Here is an 18,325-nt window from a genome sequence, read left to right as displayed (position 1 = left end):
TGATAATCTCTTTGGCAAGAAAGTGAATGCATTCCAAAATTATTCAGAGTAAATGGATCTCGAAATGTTAATTCTATGTAAATCTCTTGTCTTAGAACTTGTGGGCAGGGCATCTAAAAATAAGGATAATTAAAATTTAGATTGGTAATATTCCTTAATTATCTGCCTATATTTGGAATTCTTCAATAAAATTTAAACAATATTAAATTCATTCTGAATTAGTAGGGTGTGTATATATGTGTAGTTAGATATAGGGGTGTGTGTGTGTGTGTGTGTGTGTGTGTGTGTGTGTTATTCTTAGTAAAGTAGAACAGAGAGCCATTGAAGGTCCAGGTCTGAGGTAATAATTTCTACATAACAATACCCCTAAACTCAGTGCATTAAAAAAAATCAACCAAAATTCATAACTCTGCAGCTTGGTCATTTAGGCAGGGTTCACTTAAGCAGTTGCTTTATTCAGTATCAGGCCCTGGTGCACTCAGCTAAACTTGCTAATGCATCTATGGTCAGCTGGTAGGCTGTCTAGAGCTGGCAGGTTTTTGATGGTCTCAAGTGGGCCAGTTAGAATGATGGGAGCCCTCCATATGATCCCTCATTCTCCACAAACCATGTTCACATGAAGGGCTCAAGGTTCCTAACATGGCTAACAAGCCCTAACGCACAAATACCTCCAATCTCTGCATCACGTTTGCAATGTCTTATTGGCTAATCCCAGCTGAATGTTTAAACTGAGATTCAAAGGCATGAACACAGTTGAGTATGAAAAGCTTGAGCCCATTTCTTTAATCAACTGGCCATAGACAAAGAGTCTCCTATGCTGCCATGTAGGGCAGGTGCAGGACATTTATACAGTCCATCATTCAACAAGCATGCATTGTACACTAAGTGCCGTGGTTTGAATAAACAAACACTCCCTCTCCTCAAGAATTTATGTCTACCTGGAACTTCAAAATGTACTTTTTTTGGAAACAGAATTATCATAGATGTAATTAGTTAAGACGAGGTCATACTGGATTAGTGCAAGTCCTAAATTGAATGGCTAGTGCTGTAGAGGAAGAAAACATGGCACAAGACGCATAAACACAAGGACAAAACACTGCTTAACAGTGGATACAAACACTGAAAGGATTCAGCTGCAAGCCACAGAACACCAAGGTTTGCCAGGAATCAGCAGAAGCCAGGGAGAGACAAGGAAGGGTATTCCTTCAAAACCCCTCAGAAAGAGCATGGCACTGCAAACTAACACCTTCATTTCAGATCTTCATCCTGAAGAGCTGGAAAAGAATAAATCCCTGCTGTGTTTTTTTTATTTCTATTTCAAAATAAATTATGTTGTATACATTTAAGGTTTACAACATGATACTATGGGATATAGATAGGTAGACAGACATAGATGATAGATAGATAGATGATTGATAGATAGATGATAGATGATAAATAGATAGAGAGCATACTGATGAAGTAGATTAACATATGATCTCATATAATTTCTTTTTTGTGGCATGAGCAGGTAAAATCTACTTATTTTACAAAAATTCCTAATACAATACAATTTTATTAACCATAGCCATTTTATATATTCCACCTCTAGACTTGTTCATCCTACATATCTGCTACTTTGTATCATTTTACCCACATCTCCCCATTTCTTCTCCACCTACCACCCATAACTCCGGTTTCATTCTCTGTCTTTGTGCATGATCTCACTTATATATGAAATTTAAAAATATATAAGCCACCCAGCGTGTTGTAATTGGTTATAGCAACTCTGATAAATGACATCTACTAAGCACCATCCTCTGTTTTAAGAGCTGAGATTACAGCACTAAACAAAATATCTGGCCTCATGAAATGTATTTGCTAACTGGGTAAGACAAAATAAACAAAATGAGAAAGACATTTATATGCAAAGTGTATATATTAAAAGCTAACACATGCAATGGAAAAATGAAACCAGGAAGAATGATGGAAAATGCTGATGAGATGGATACAATTTCCCATAGTGCCGTCATCAAAGAGTTTATTGACGAGGTGGCATTTAGAGGGACATGTGGCAGGTAAGTGTGGTGGCTATAAGAATTTCTAAGAAAAGAGCTCCAAGGCAAAGTGGACAATAAAGGTGAGGGTCCTAAGATGAGAATGTGCCTGGAGCAATCAAGGAGGCCAGTGTGAGCAGCTAAGCCAGTGCAGGGAAGCTGGTGAGCAGAGCAGTTCTGTCCTTAGGTTGGTTGGGATGGGGCAGGGTCATGTCTGAAATGGACCCATCTGAGTGAGGTCCAGCAGGGTCTACCCTATACAGAGAGAGGATGAGACCAGCACATATGGTTAATTTTGCTCCTATTTTTGTCCTTTTCCTTATTTTTCAAGTTTATCTAAGATACTAATTTATAAGAGAAATCTTGAGTAAAATGGCATCATGCTTCATAGTGGAAAAAAATAATCATTTTAGCATCAAATAGATCTTGGTTTGAACTGCAACTCCACTATTTCCTCAGCAATTTAGTGAATGTCATTTTTTCCTATTACCTCTTCTATAAAATTGGGAGAATAACATCCTCTGGTCAGTGCTACTGGGAAGAGTCAACTAGTTAAGTCGTATAAAAGTGCCAGTCATAGAGCAAGCATCCAACAAAAGGGAATGCTCATTATGACTGGTTGATTATGATCAGTGTGTATAGCTCAGTAGACTTGTTAGAGGCTGGGTTCCTTTCTGATGTGTTTTCATACTCTTCTGCTGACAGTCTCCAGCTCTTTGCTTAGTAAGTATCAGCAGAGTACAAATCCTGTGAATTATTAAACAGAGGAATGAGTAAGTGGATAATGAACCTCAGGGTGTGTCTCCTGGTCCCTATTGTCTGGCTCTTCTGGCTTGTAAACACCTTGAAGTGTTCTTTATGCTCCTCTGCAAATAGTGCCATGAACTGAATTGAATCCAGTAGACAAGACAAGAGACCTATGCTATAATGTTTCAGTTCTGCCAAACTTCTTTTATTTTGAAGCTTCATGAACTTTTTCTTCTTCAGTTCATGAGATGCAGTAGTATTGCCAGATTATTTCTTAAAATTGCTTAAGGTTAAAAAGAAAAAGAAGAAGTAGCTGGTGCTATCATAATATAAATTTGGAATTTCTTAAAAGCAGTCAGATACATAATTGAAAACTAATTGAATGTTCTAATCCATATGCATGAAAAACAATTTGCATTGCTTCATTATTTAAAAGCAGTGTAAATATGAGGATGTGGTGAGAATTTACTTGAGGAGTATTCTTCTGAGAATATTCATACAAAATGAAGCTTAACTCTTTTTAGAGCTTGAAAATATATTTCAGAAAGGATTAAACACTAAATAATCTGAATTTTGATACTAGTTTCAGAGAAATAAACACTATATTGGAATTAGACATGTCTGCTTTCTACTTAAAAACAGAATTCTAAATTCAAGAATGCTTCCTTTAGACTAAAAAAAACCCAGGCAATTCGATATTCAAAATAACTTGTTTTGAAGCCCCTGTATATCACAATACACTCTGAAAGTTGTACTGTAATTTGTACAGTACAACTGCCTCTCTAACTGCCTGATTAATAATTCCCGAACCACTGTCGATTAAAAAAAGTGGAATTTAATAGAAGAAAATGAACAGAATCACAGAACATTGCCATCCCCATTCCTAATATTAAAGTTTCTAAACTGAGTCAAACACCATGAAAAGACATTTTGACATATTTTTTTGCTACTTAATTTATATGTAATTCAAATAGTTTTGTATTCTCTCCATGTGGTCTTTTTGCTCTGTTTCTAAAATATTCTATTATATCAGTATTATGAGACCCATCACACCTTGTTTTTGGAAAGCCCTTTTGTTATCTGGTTTTTATTGTTCTCAATCAGAATTATATTTGCAGAGGCACTTTTGTTTCTTACAAGATGAAGTTACAAAAACCAGATTTGTACCCTCACCTTAAACAACTAAAAATAATGGAAAAAATATATGAAACAACATTTTCTGAGACACTGAAAATCTCTAAGAGTGGGAAAGCAAACAATAAGACTTCTGCAATTGCCCATGCTTACTACCTGGAGAGAGCCTCCAGGTACTAGCAAAAAGGAAAAATAAAGACAGAGCCCAGTGATTGCCTGGATGTCAGAAGATGGAGTGCTGAGTTTGGATAGAACAAAAATAGATAGAGATTTTAGGGCAAGGTATTCTAGAGAAAAGAACTGCATGGTAGGTTAGCTCCAGAGTCTGCAGAAGATCTCCCTCAAGTGAATAACAGAGTAACTGCTTAGTACATGCATGTGGAGAAAACACCAAAAACTTGGAAGACAAGCACATGAAAGGAGCAGGTGGAATAATCTCCAAAGCTAGCATAAGGCCAGGAAGAGCTACTGTTTGTACTGTTCCAAGTAAAACAAACCAACAAACAAATAAATAAAACATAAGGAATTGGAAAGAATTAACCCAAGGGTTTTGATTCAAAAGTGGGGAAAATAGGTCCTGCACTAAATGTTTGTCTCATTCAATCTAATAAGCCTTAAAATCAAGCTTCAAAAAGTTAAGCTGTTTAAAGGTAATTTGAACAAGAACTAATAATTGTTGAAAAATAATAGGAGAATATTTAGAAATATACTGTCAGATAGATATAACTTACAGCTAAAGAAAAAAAGACCTAATTAACATAAAATTATAATATTGGGCATCTAGTTTAAAATGTCCAGACATTAAATTATATATATTATTAGTACTATTATGACATTAATATGCTTATTATAACTTCATATATATATATATATATATATATATATATATATATATAATAAAGTCAAAAAGAGAATAATCATCAGACAGGAAAATATAAAAAACAAAACACAAAATGAATTTCTAGAAATGAAAACTACAATGTCTGAGATGGAAAATAACTAAATGAAAGAAACAGCAGATTTAACCCTGCAGAGGAATACGTTAGTAAATTGAAGACCCAGCCATTAAAATATCCAAAATGAAACACAGAATAGAATATTTGGCCAGGACGAGTTTTGAGAAGATGGCCCTTTAGGAGTAGCTCAGGATTGCAGCTCCCAGTGAAAGTGCAGAGGGTAAGTGGATGCCACATTTCCAGACGGATCTTTATTGCCCACAGACCAGGAGATTCCCAGGCAGAGGAGCCCCACGGGTCACCAGCGTGGCTGTTTCGGCCGGTGTGGCTGTTTTGCCAGCGCCTCGGCGCAGTGGCTCTCCATACAAAATACACTGGTCTGGCTGCCCTTTTAAGCTGGCAACTGGAACTCCAAGAAGGCAGATTTACCCATTCAGCTTATTAAACGGGTCTGAAACAGAAAGCCAGGCCAGGAGATTCCCAGGCAGTGCCGTTGTTTGAGCCGGCACCGTGGGTCGCCACACGGGAAATCACACAGATCCTGGTGCCCTTTCAGCAGGTGACTGGAATATCTGGGAGAGAGTCAACCGTTCAACTTAAAAAAAAAGGCTCTGAGGCAGGGAACCAGGTCGTCAGGCTTGGCGGGTCACACCCCCACAAAAACAAGCAAACAAAAACAGCAATTGGAAACGCTCGGGGTTGAGAGTTTCACGGCAAGCACAGTGGAACCCAGGAACATGCAGCTCGGTGGAGGAGGGGCGTCTGCCATTGTTGAAGCACTCCACCCCTATGGAGGTAGGCCACCATTGCCAAGGCAACCCACCATTGCCAAGGCAACCCGCCATAACAGAGACAGTCTGCCATTACAGAGGCAGTTCTAACCACACACATATAAACAGGACTGCAGGGAAGTTCACATGGTAGCATGGCAGAGCCCACAGCAGCTCAACAAAGACTCTGGAGGCAGACAGTGTCTAGGCTGCCTCCTTGTTGGGTAGGGCAGCTCTGAAAAAGAAAAAAAAAAGGCAGCCCCAAAATGGATACTCATAAATAAAGCCCTAACTTCCTGGGACAGAACACCTGGGGAAAAAAGGGGGTTTTATGAATTCTGCTGCAGCAGACTTAAACATACCTGCCTAGCAGCTCTGAATGAACAATGGAGCTCACAGCTCAGCACTTGAGCTCCTATAAGAACAGACTGTCTCCTTAAGCAGCTCCCTGACCCCCGTATATCCAAAGAGTCACCTCACAAAGGACTGATCAGACTGATATTTGGCAGGCATCATTCTGGGACAAAGATAGCAGAAGAAGAAACTGGTAGCAATGCTTACTGTTCTGCAGCTGCTGCAGGTGATCCCCTGGCAATCAGGGTCTGGAGTGGACCAGAGCAGTCCTACAGCAGAAGGGCCAGACTATTAGAAGGAAAACTAAGAAACAGAAATAACTTCATCATCAACAATCTGGACATCCACTCAGAGACCCAATCTGAAAATCAGCAACTACACAGACAACAGGTGGATAAATCCACAAAGATGGGAAGAAACCAGTGCAAAAAGGAGGAAATCACCCAAAACCAGAATACCTCTCCTCCTACAAAGGACAAACTTCCGTGAGCTAAAAGAACATGTCCTAATTCAATGCAAAGAAACTAAGAACCTTGAAAAAAGATTTGGTGAAATGATAACAAGAATAGACAATGTAAAGAGGAATATGAGTGAACTGATGGAGCTGAAAAACACAACAAGAGAACTTCACGAAGCATGCACAAGTTTCAACAGCCGAATTGACCAAGAAGAAGAAAGGATATTAGAGGTCAAAGATCAACTCTATGAAGTAAAATGAGAAGCAAGATTAGAGAAAAAAAGTGCAAAAAGAACAAACAAAGTCTCCAAGAAATGTGGGACTATGTGAAGAGACCTAGTCTACGTTTGATAGGTGTACCTGAATGTGAAGAAAAGAATGAATCCAAGCGGGAATATACTCTTCAGGATATTATCCAGGAAATCTTCCCCAACCAAGCAAGGCAGGCCAATATTCAAGTCCAGGGAATACAGAGAACACCACAAAGATATTCCTCAAGAAGAGCAACCCCAAGGACGTAATTGTCAGATTCACCAGGGTTAAAATGAAGGAGAAAATACTAAGGGCAGCCAGAGAGAAAGGTCAGGTCACCCACAAAGGGAAACCCATCAGACTCACAGCAGATCTTTCGGCAGAAACCCTGCAAGCCAGAAGAGAGTGGGGGCCAATATTCAACATCCTTAAAGAAAAGAACTTTCAACCCAAAATTTCATATCCAGCCAAACTGAGCTTCATAAGTGATGGAAAAATAAAATCCTTTGCAAACAAGCAAGTACTCAGAGAGTTTGTCACCACCAGGCCTGCTTTATAAGAGCTCCTGAAAGAGGCACTACACATAGAAAGGAACAACCAGTACTAGCCACTCCAAAAACATACCAAATGCTAAAGAGCATCAACAAAATGAAGAATATGCATCAACTAACTGGCAAAACAGCCAGCTACCATCAAAATGGCAGTATCAAATTCACACATAACAATATTAACCCTAAATGTAAATGGGCTAAATGCATCAATCAAAAGACACAGAGTGGCAAAGTGGATAAAAAAACAAAACCCATCGGTGTGCTGTATCCAGGAAACCCATCTCACATGCAAGGATACACAAGGGCTCAAAACAAAGGGATGGAGGAAGATTTACCAAGCAAATGGAGAGCAAAAAAAAGCAGGAGTTGCAATTCTCATCTCTGATAAAATAGACGTTAAAGCAACAAAGATCAAAGGAGACAAAGAAGAACATTACATAATGGTAAAAGGATCGATACAACAAGAAGAGCTAATGATCCTAAATATATACGTACCCAATACAGGAGGACCCAGATATATAAGACAAGTTCTTAATGACTTACAAAGAGACTTAGACTCCCACACAATAATGGTGGGAGACTTTAACACTCCACTGTCAATATTAGACAGATCAACCAGACAGAAAATTAACAAGGATATCCAGGGCTTGAACTCAGACCTGGAGCAAGCAAACCTGATAGACATTTACAGAACTCTCCACCCCAAGTCCACAGAATATACATTCTTCTCAGCACCACATTACAACTACTCTAAAATTGACCACCTAATTGAAAGTAAATCACTCCTCAGCAAATGCAAAAGAACTGAAATCATAACAAACAGTCTCTCAGACCATAGTGCAATCAAGTTAGAACTCAGAATTCAGAAACTAACTCAGAACCGCATAGCTTCATGGAAACTGAACAACTGGCTCTTGAATGTCAACTGGATAAACAATGAAATGAAGGCAGAAATAAAGAAGTTCTTGGAAACCAACAAGAACAAAGACACAACATACCAGAATCTCTGGGACACATTTAAAGCAGTCTCTAGAGGAAAATATACAGTAATAAGTTCCCACATGAGAAGAGTGGAGAGATCCAAAATTGACACCCCATTGTCAAAATTGAAAGAGCTAGAGGAGCAAGATAAAAAAAACTCAAAACCTCGCAGAAGACAAGAAATAACTAAGATCAGAGCAGAACTGAAGGAGATAGAGACACGAAAAACCCTTCAAAAAATCAGTAAATCCAGGAGCTGGTTTTTCAAAAAGATCAACAAAATAGACCACTAGCCAGATAAATAAAAAAGAAAAGAGAGAAAAACCAAATAGATGCAATAAAAAACGATAAAGGGGAAATCACCACAGATCCCACAGAAATTCAAACCATCATCAGAGAATATTACAAACAACTCTATGCACATAAACCAGTAAACCTAGAAGAAATGGATAAATTCCTGGACACTTGTGTCCTCCCAAGCCTAAACCAGGAAGAAGTAGAAACCATGAATAGACCTATAACAAGATCTGAAGTTGAGGCAGCAATTAAGAGCCTACCACACAAAAAAAGCCCAGGTCCAGATGGATTCACAGCTGAATTCTACCAGACACACAAAGAGAAACTGTTACCATTCCTCGTGAAATTCTTCCAAATAATTCAAAAAGAGGGAATCCTTCCCAAATCATTTTACGAGATGAACATCATCCTAATACCAAAACCCAGCAGATACTCAACAAGAAAAGAAAACTTCAGGCCAATATCCATGGTGAACATAGATGCAAAAATCTTCAATAAAATACTGGCAAGCCGATTGCAACAGTACATCAAGAAGCTTATCCATCATGATCAAGTAGGATTCATCCCGGGGATGCAAGGCTGGTTCAACATACACAATCCTATAAACGTAATTCACCAAATAAACAGAACGAAAAACAAAAACCACATGATTCTCTCAACTGATGCAGAGAAGGCTTTTGACAAAATTCAACAGCCCTTTATGCTAAAAACCCTCAATAAACTCAGTATTGATAGAACATATCTCAAAATAATAACAGCTATTTACAACAAACCAACAGCCAATATCATACTCAATTGGCAAAAACTGGAAGCATTCCCTTTGAAATCTGTCACTAGACAAGGAAGCCCTCTCTCACCACTCCTATTCAATTTAGTACTGGAAGTTCTAGCCAGAGCAATCAGGCAAAAGAAATAAAGGGTATTCGAATAAGAAAGGAGGAAGCCAAATGGTCTCTATTTGCAGATGACATGATAGTATATCTAGAAGACCCCATCATCTCAGCCCAGAATCTCCTGAAACTGATAAGCAACTTCAGCAGAGTCTCAAGATACAAAATCAATGTGCAAAAGTCACAAGCATTCCTATACACCAATAACAGACTTAGAGCCAAATCAAGAACAAACTGCCATTCACAATTGCTACAAAGAGAACAAAATACCTAGGAATACAACTAACAAGGTACGTAAAGGAGCTCTTCAAGGAGAACTACAAAGCACTGATCAAAGAAATAAGAGAGGACACAAACAGATAGAGAAACATTCCATGTTCGTGGTTAGGAAGAATCAATTGTGAAAATGGCCATACTGCCCACAGTAATTTACAGATTCAACATTATCCCCATTAAGCTACCAATGACCTTCTTCTTAGAACTGGAAAAAACACCTTAAACTTCATATGGAACTAAAAGAGAGCCCGCATAGCCAAATCAATTCTAAGCAAAAAGAACACAGCAGGAGGCATCACACTACCAAACTTCAAACTATAGTACAAAGCTACAGTAATCAAAATAGCATGGTACTGGTACCAAAACAGAGATATAGACCAATGGAACAGAACAGAGGCATTGGAGGCAACACAACATATCTACAACCATACAATCTTTGATAAATATGACAAAAACAAGCAATGGGGAAAGGATTCCTTGTTCAATAAATGGTGTTGAGAAAACTGGCTAGCCATCTGCAGAAAGCAGAAACTAGACCCCTTCCTGACACCTTACATTAAAATTAACTCCAGATGGATTAAAGACTTAGACATAAGACCTGGCACTATAAAAACCCTAGAAGAAAATCTAGGCAAAACCATTCAGGACATAGGAGTAGGCAAGGACTTCATGACCAAAACACCAAAAGCATTGGCAACAAAAGCCAAAATAGACAAATGGGACCTAATCAAACTCCACAGCTTCTGCGCAGCAAAAGAAACAGTCACTAGAGTGAATCGGCAACCAACAGAATGGGAAAAAATTTTTGCAGTCTACCCATCTGACAAAGGGCTGATATCCAGAATTTACAAAGAACTCAAACAGATTTACAGGAAAAAAACAAACAAGCCCATTCAAAAGTGGGCAAAGGATATGAACAGACACTTAACAAAAGAAGACATACATGAGGCCAACAAACATATGAAAAAATGCTCATCGTCACTGGTCATTAGAGAGATGCAAATCAAAACTACATTGAGATACCATCTCACATCAGTTAGAATGGCAATCATTAAAAAATCTGGAGACAACAGATGCTGGAGAGGATGTGGAGAAATAGTAACACTTTTACACTGCTGGTGGGAGTGTAAATTAGTTCAACCATTGTGGAAGACAGTGTGGAGATTCCTCAAGAACCTAGAAATAGAAATTCCATTTGACCCAGCAATCCCATTACTGGGTATATATCCAAAGGACTATAAATCGTTCTACTATAAGGACACATGCACATGAATGTTCATTGCAGCACTGTTTACAATAGCAAAGACCTGGAATCAACCCAAATGCCCATATATGATAGATTGGACAGGGAAAATGTGGCATATACACACCATGGAATATTATGCAGCAATCAAAAACGACAAGTTTGTATCCTTTGTAGGGACATGGATGAACCTGGAGACCATCATTCTCAGAAAACTGACACAAGAACAGAAAATGAAATACTGCATGTTCTCACTCACAGGTGGGTGTTGAACAGTGAGAACACATGGAGACACGGAGGGGAGCACTACACACTGGGGTCTGGTGGAGGGAATAGGGGAGGTACAGCAGGGGGTGGGGAGTTGAGGAGAGATAGCATGGGGAGAAAGCCAGATATAGGTGAAGGGGAGGAAGGCAGCAAATCACACTGCCACGTGTGTGCCTATGCAACTATCTTGCATGTTCCTCACATGTACCCCAAAACCTAAAATGCAATTAAAAAAACCAAATATTTGGCCAGAAAAAGACTACTAATGAGTAAGTATTGGACAACTGATTTGGGCCAATATATGCATACATGAAATCAATTTTAAAAAGTGAGGGAAGAAGACATTTTGAAGAAATAATAACTATTAGCTTAATTTTTAAAAGACCTTTGATATTTATCAAATATTCTGTCCCACAGCCATGTAAAATCCATTTTTTCAAGTGTATGTGTATATTTTCCAAGACAGAACATCTTTGAGGTTATTAAACAATTCTAAATAACTTTTAAAAGATTGGAATTCTACAACATATGTTGTGTAAAAAAATCAAATTAAAAATCAATAACACAAAAGTCTCAATGAAAACCTCTGAGTTTGAAACTACACAGCAAACTTCGAATTACTATATGGTTTAAGTTAAAACTACACATTATTATTTGAAACTACACAGCAAACTGAATTACTATGTGGTTTAAGTTAAAAAAATTAAAGAGGCTATTAGAAAATACTCTAAGACGAATAAGATAAAAATTACAGCATATGAAATTTTGAAAGAAAATAGAGGTAAATTTATAGCAGTGTACATGTACTGTCATGCATCATTTAACAACGGGGATATGTTCTGAGAAATGTGTTGTTAAGTGATTTAGTCACTGTGAGAACATCAGAGAATAGACTTACACAAATCCATATGGTAGGGCCTACTACACACCTAGGCTACATTGTATAGCCTATCGTTCCCAGGCTATACACCTGTACAGTATGTCACTGTACTCAATATTGTAGGCAATTATACACAATGGTAAGTATTTGTGCATCCAAACATATGTAAACATGGAAAAAATATAATATTGCACCCTTATGAAACCACCATCGTATACAGAGTCCATCATTGACCAAAACATCATTAGGTAGTACATGCCTATATATTAGAAAAGAAAAAAGGTCACACATCAATAGGCTAAAATTCTTACTTTAGAAACTATTTGTTATCATGTAAATTGTCCACAAAGTGATTCTATAGATTCAACAAAATTCCAATCAAAATCACAGAAGGGAATTGTAGAAATAGACTTAGTGATTCTATGATTTATGTGAAAAATGCAAAAACAGTAGAGTCAAAACAACTTTTAAAAACAAATTTGGAGAAGTCACGTTATCTGATTTTAAGACTTACAACATTCAGTAATCAAAGCAATATAGTGTTGGTGAAAGAATATAGATGAATGCAGCAGAACACAATACAGAAATAAGCTCCCCTGGTCAAGAGATTTTCAACACAATTGCACATAAAATTTAGTGAAACAGGATAGTGTCTTTTTAACAAGCAGTACTAGAATACTTGGATATTTATTTGCAAAAAAAAAAAAAAGCTAAAATAAAGTTTAATCCATACTTCACTCCATATACAAAATTTACTCAAAATGGTCAATATAAACATATATTCTAAAACTCTAAAAATACCAGGAGAAAACAGAGAAAACCTTTGTGACTCTGAATTAGGTAAAGCTTTCTTAGATAGGAAATCAAAAATGTGTTTTGCAATGGAAAAAGAAATGATAAATTGGAGTTGATCAAAATTAAGGACTTCTGCTCTTCAAACAATGCTATTACGGGAGCGTATGAGATGGTAACATTAGACCAGGTAAGGTGAAGAACATAAGGAAACTGATTCTGTATTTCTGTAAGTGTAAAATGAGTTGAAAATTGAAAAAAAAAAAAAAAAAAAAAAAACAAGCTTTGACAGGGAGGAAATATCTGTAAATAACATATTTGATTAAGCAAGTGAGTGTGTATATGCATGTGTGAAATACATTAAAAACTATGAAGACTCAAAAATAAGAAAACATTCAACCTAATATAAATCAGTGAAAGACTCAAACAGACAATTTATCAAAGACAACATACAGATGGCAAATAAACACACAAAAAGATGTTCACCATCATTAGTCATTAAAGAAATGCAAATTAAAATCACAAAGAGATAGCACTACACATCTATTTAAACTGCTAAAATAAAAATAACTGACACATCCAGAGGATACAGAGCAACAGGAATGCTCATATATGGCTTGTGGAATGTAAAATGTTGCAAGCACTTTGCAAAACAAATTAATGATTTATTTTAAACTTAAAGAAATATCATATGTTCCAGAAATTTTATTTCTAGGCATCTAGGTTGAATGGAAACTTTTATATACACAAAAAAAACCTATGCAGGATATTAATAGCAGAGAAAAATTGGCGACAACTCAGATGTTTTTAACTGGCAAATAGACAAACAAACGCTGGTGGAAGACTACTCAGCAATGAAAAGAAACAAACTGCTACGATGCACTTGACAAGGATGAACCTCAAATGCATTATGCCAAGTAAGAGAAGACAGATTAACAGTTACAGAATTTGATTTCATGTATGTGACATATTGGAAGAGGTAAAACTCTAGGGACTCTGCCAGAGTCTGGGGATGGGGAGAGATTGATTACAAAGGAGCACTTGAGCGTTTTGGAATTTGGGCAACGGGACTGTACAGCATTCTATATGTGTTAGTAGTTATATAACTATACATTTTTGTCAAAACTTGCAGAACTATACATCAAAATAGGGGAATTGCGTTGTATATATGTTATACCTTAAAAAATAAAAGGAAAAAGCACATCAACAGATGCACACTTTCTCAAGTCAGCCCTGCTGGGAACCACATGGTTTTACTCTGAGGGTCCCCATTATCCTACTAGCATCTTGAGAATCTTTATCTTTTCCGTGGACCATGTTTCATTCCCTGAAGTTCTTTGAAATTCAGCAGTTCATTATATCACTCTTTGCACATCTATGGACCACCTCTGTGGCTATTTTATCAGTTAGTTTTCTTTTCCTACCTGTAGTCTCTGGAAGCTGTGATTCGATTTCCACTTAACCACCAATCACACAACTATTTGGTACAAGGGAGGCTCAACCCAAGGGTCACCATCCAAGGCTAGTTCTGAAAAAAAAATCAGGTTTCTCATCTCAACCAACTGAATTAAGGGGTATAGAGACTAGTCTGGCTTAATTTGCTGTTGCTGTTGTGTCATTATTGCTTGAGTTGAGAAGGCAGCTAACACCAGCATGACATGGCACCACTGGTTGGGCACACTCATGAAGAAGCAGAGAAAGCTAGTGATTCAAAAGAGAGATGATGGAACAGGCAAGGGGAGAAAAATGGAGATTAAATTTAATGCTCTTCATTGAGGGGAGAAGAGAGCCTTAGAATTTGACTTTGCAGGTACAATTCTTTTATTTCTCAGTATTGGATGCTCAAGAGATTGCCTGCTATGTCCTTACAATAAACCTTTCTTTACTTACATTAGCTCCGGTGAGTTTCTGCTCTTTTAAGTAAATGTGTTCTTAGTAAAAGAAGCAGGTAACATAGGGCTTAAGATTAAGATGAATACTCACCATATCTGACCTCTTAGAAAACGAAAGTGTAGAACATGATAACCAAAAACAAAAATTCATCTCCATGGCAATAAAGAAGAAATGAAAAACAATTTAGAGAAACACCTACACCAACTTTCTCATTTTACACATGAGGCCCATAAAGAGGAAGTGCATTGCCCCAGGTAACTTAGGTCGTTTTCAGCCAAGAACACATCGTAGGGGCCAGTCTATTTATAATTAAGTAACTACATAAATTGGTAATGCTACCACAGAGGCAAATTATTTCAATTTCAGTCAGCATTAATTGTAAGAAAGTTATTTCAATATTAACCCAGAATTTACATAACTTCCACCCTCTGTAACTACTCCAGCTGTCAACAGTCACATATAATATGTGTGATATCAATTCCATATGAATGTATTTGTTCTATCATCTTTTCATTAAAGGTCTATTGAAGTTTCTTGTGAGCCAGTTATTTGCGATGCCAATAACTTAAACCTTTTTCAAGAGGAAAGACATCTATACATAAAGACATAAATGCAGAGAAGAAAGCATCTTGAGAGAGTAAGAGAAGGCTTAAAATACACGGGGATATTTATGTTGGCCCTTAAAAAATAGCAGCAACAATAGTAATAGTGTTACCTGATGAATGTTACTGTCCTCTCCAAAATTTGTATGTTGAAGCCCTAACCCCCAATGGGCCTGTATTTGGAGAGGGCTCTTTATGGAAGTAAAGTTAAATGAGGCCATATGTTAAGGACTTGGTCTGATGGGATTAGTGCCCTTATGAGAAGAGACACCAGATCATTTCTTCCTTCTCCCAGTGTTCACAAAGAAGAGGTCATGTGAACATGCAGCAAGATGGGGACAGCATATAAGCAAAGGGAAACATATACAGAATGAAACCTATTTTGGCAGCACCTTGAACTTGGATTTTCCAGTCTCCAGAACGGTGAGAAAGAAATTTCTGATGTGTGGGCCCCCCCATTCATTGCTAATGCAACTAGTAATGAAAATAGTTAACACTTGGCCGGGCGCGGTGGCTCAAGCCTGTAATCCCAGCACTTTGGGAGGCCGAGGCGGGTGGATCAAGAGGTCAAGAGATCGAGATCATCCAGGTCAACATGATGAAACCCCGTCACTACTAAAAATACAAAAAATTAGCTGGGCATGATGGTGCGTGCCTGTAATCCCAGCTACTCAGGAGGCTGAGGCAGGAGAATTGCCTGAACCCAGGAGGCGGAGGTTGTGGTGAGCCGAGATCGTGCCATTGCACTCCAGCCTGGGTAACAAGAGCGAAAACTCCGTCTCAAAAAAAAAAAAAAAAAGAAAGAAAGAAAAAGAAAATAGTTAACATTTATTAAGTGCTTGACAAATGTCAGTTTTACATCAGTTATCTCATTTAATTTTCAAAACAACCCTTACTGTCCAGATATTCCAGATAAGAAAACTGAATCAGTGAGAGTTTAAATAAACTCTCCACAGTCACACAGCTGGTACATCTAGCCAAAGCCCAGACTATTAATGATACCATGATCCAGCCTCGGGTCTGATAATAGCAATGACAATTGAGCAGCTAATATTTACTAATCTTTACTACATGAGCACTTGTGATAAAATCATTATATTAATTACCTAATTTGATTCTAAAAAGCAACTCTCAGTTAAAGACATTCTCCATATCCATTGTACAGATCAGAAATCTAAGGTCAAGAGAGTTTAAGTAACAACGCCAGTTGTCCTGCTATTTTCAGGCAAAATGGGCACGATTTGAAAATTGGTCTTTCTAATTTCAAAACCTATCTTTCTACTACTTCCCAAACATTTATAGCATTTCATTCAGGGGGTGGAGAAGAACAAAAGCTTTCAAACAGAGGAGACATACAGAAAATATTCAGATGTATGAAAGAGCAAAGTTCGCATAGGAGGGATTACTCGGGGCTACTCAGTGAGCAAGTGTGAAAAACGGAGTCTCTAAGGGTGAGCAGGCTGCAAGCCATGAGTCTCACACAGAACCAGTATGTTTAACACACTGTGGAATCTCACATACAGAGGATGCTTGTATGTTTTGAAAACATCTCAAAGAGGACTTGCTCAACCACAAAGCCTTATTTCTTCTTTACAGATTGGTTACTGGATCACCCAGATCAATAAATTAAAGTCAGTAATTCAGTGCATTATCATCTGTGTTATAAAGTTTCAACTGTTTAGTGTTAGTCAGCTCACATTCGTCCATTTCTCCAGCTTTCCACAGGCATATCCCATAGTATGGTGTCTTGAAGTATAAACTCACAATATGAAGAGTAACCCATGGCCTACTAGTTCTTTACATGCATCATAAAAGAAGTGGAATGTTTTATGTGATTTGTTCTCATAGATTCCTTTTTTCCTGACTTTTTATATATTCTCACAAACCACCTTTTTAGTGATCCAATGTAAAATTACTCAGCTCACACTTTCCTTTCTTTCTAAAGACTGAAACAGTACCTACCCATCTTGTGAACCTCCGTTCACAGTGATGCAAGATTTCCTGATCCCTCAGAATGCCAGAGTTTTACAAGGACCCTATTCGTGTCCATTTGGGACAGTTTTGAGAACCGGTATTTGTGTTTTTGCCTCTACAAATACCCACTGTATCTCCTAAGTAACTCACCTAGTCCTTCCTACTCATATTTGATCTATCTTTTCCAGTCTGAAGATGGTTTGTCCTCCTTTTCACCAAAATTAGAAACAACATAGATACAGGCTCTAATAGACTGGTTCTCTTTATTCTACCTCACATAGGATTATCATTCCTCCTTTCTCCAAAATCTTGCTCACTAAAATATGAGTGCACTGCAGAATCTTCTAAGTAGCATATTAGTCTCATTAGAGCTTGACTACATTACCAGACCCCTTTTTGGAGCACATGTGAGGGCCCTCAGAGTATTGTGCCCATCCTTTGTGATACTACACTTCTTCCTAGATCTGAGGAGCACAACAGTCCCCAACTTCTCTGAGCTTTATGAAGTCAAAGAGTGAGTAGTTCTGTTTTACAGTGCAATAGTTACACTGATTTTACTCTCCAATATGGTAATGGTATTTCCAGTATTTTATGTTACAAAAAGTTTGATGATCCCTAGTTCCCTGTCTCTGAATACATGAAAATTTTCAGAATATTTAAATATTTATACAAGGGTGTCATCCAATTTTTTATTTAAAAAATATATATATATATATATTTTACTTTAATCCTTTTCAAAAGGTGGTTTTATAGCTATAAGACACTATTGGATGCTCTGATGGGTTCCTGATAGCTTTAAAAATTGTGTCATTGGAATAGAAAACAATAACTTCCAGGACTGTCATGGAGAGCTGATGTGATTTTAAGAACTGCTGGCCCAATCTCGAGTAGAACAGGAGTAAGAGATTTACTTTTTACTTGAAATGTTGTTGATTATTTTGGTTTTGATTTTCACAGCCAAAAGTTTCCACAT

This window comes from Callithrix jacchus, chromosome 11, assembly GCF_049354715.1.
Source record: "Callithrix jacchus isolate 240 chromosome 11, calJac240_pri, whole genome shotgun sequence".
NCBI classification, from domain to species: Eukaryota; Metazoa; Chordata; class Mammalia; order Primates; family Cebidae; genus Callithrix; species Callithrix jacchus.
The sequence above is the reverse complement of the archived record's forward strand: the minus strand, read 5'-3'. Positions refer to the sequence as shown.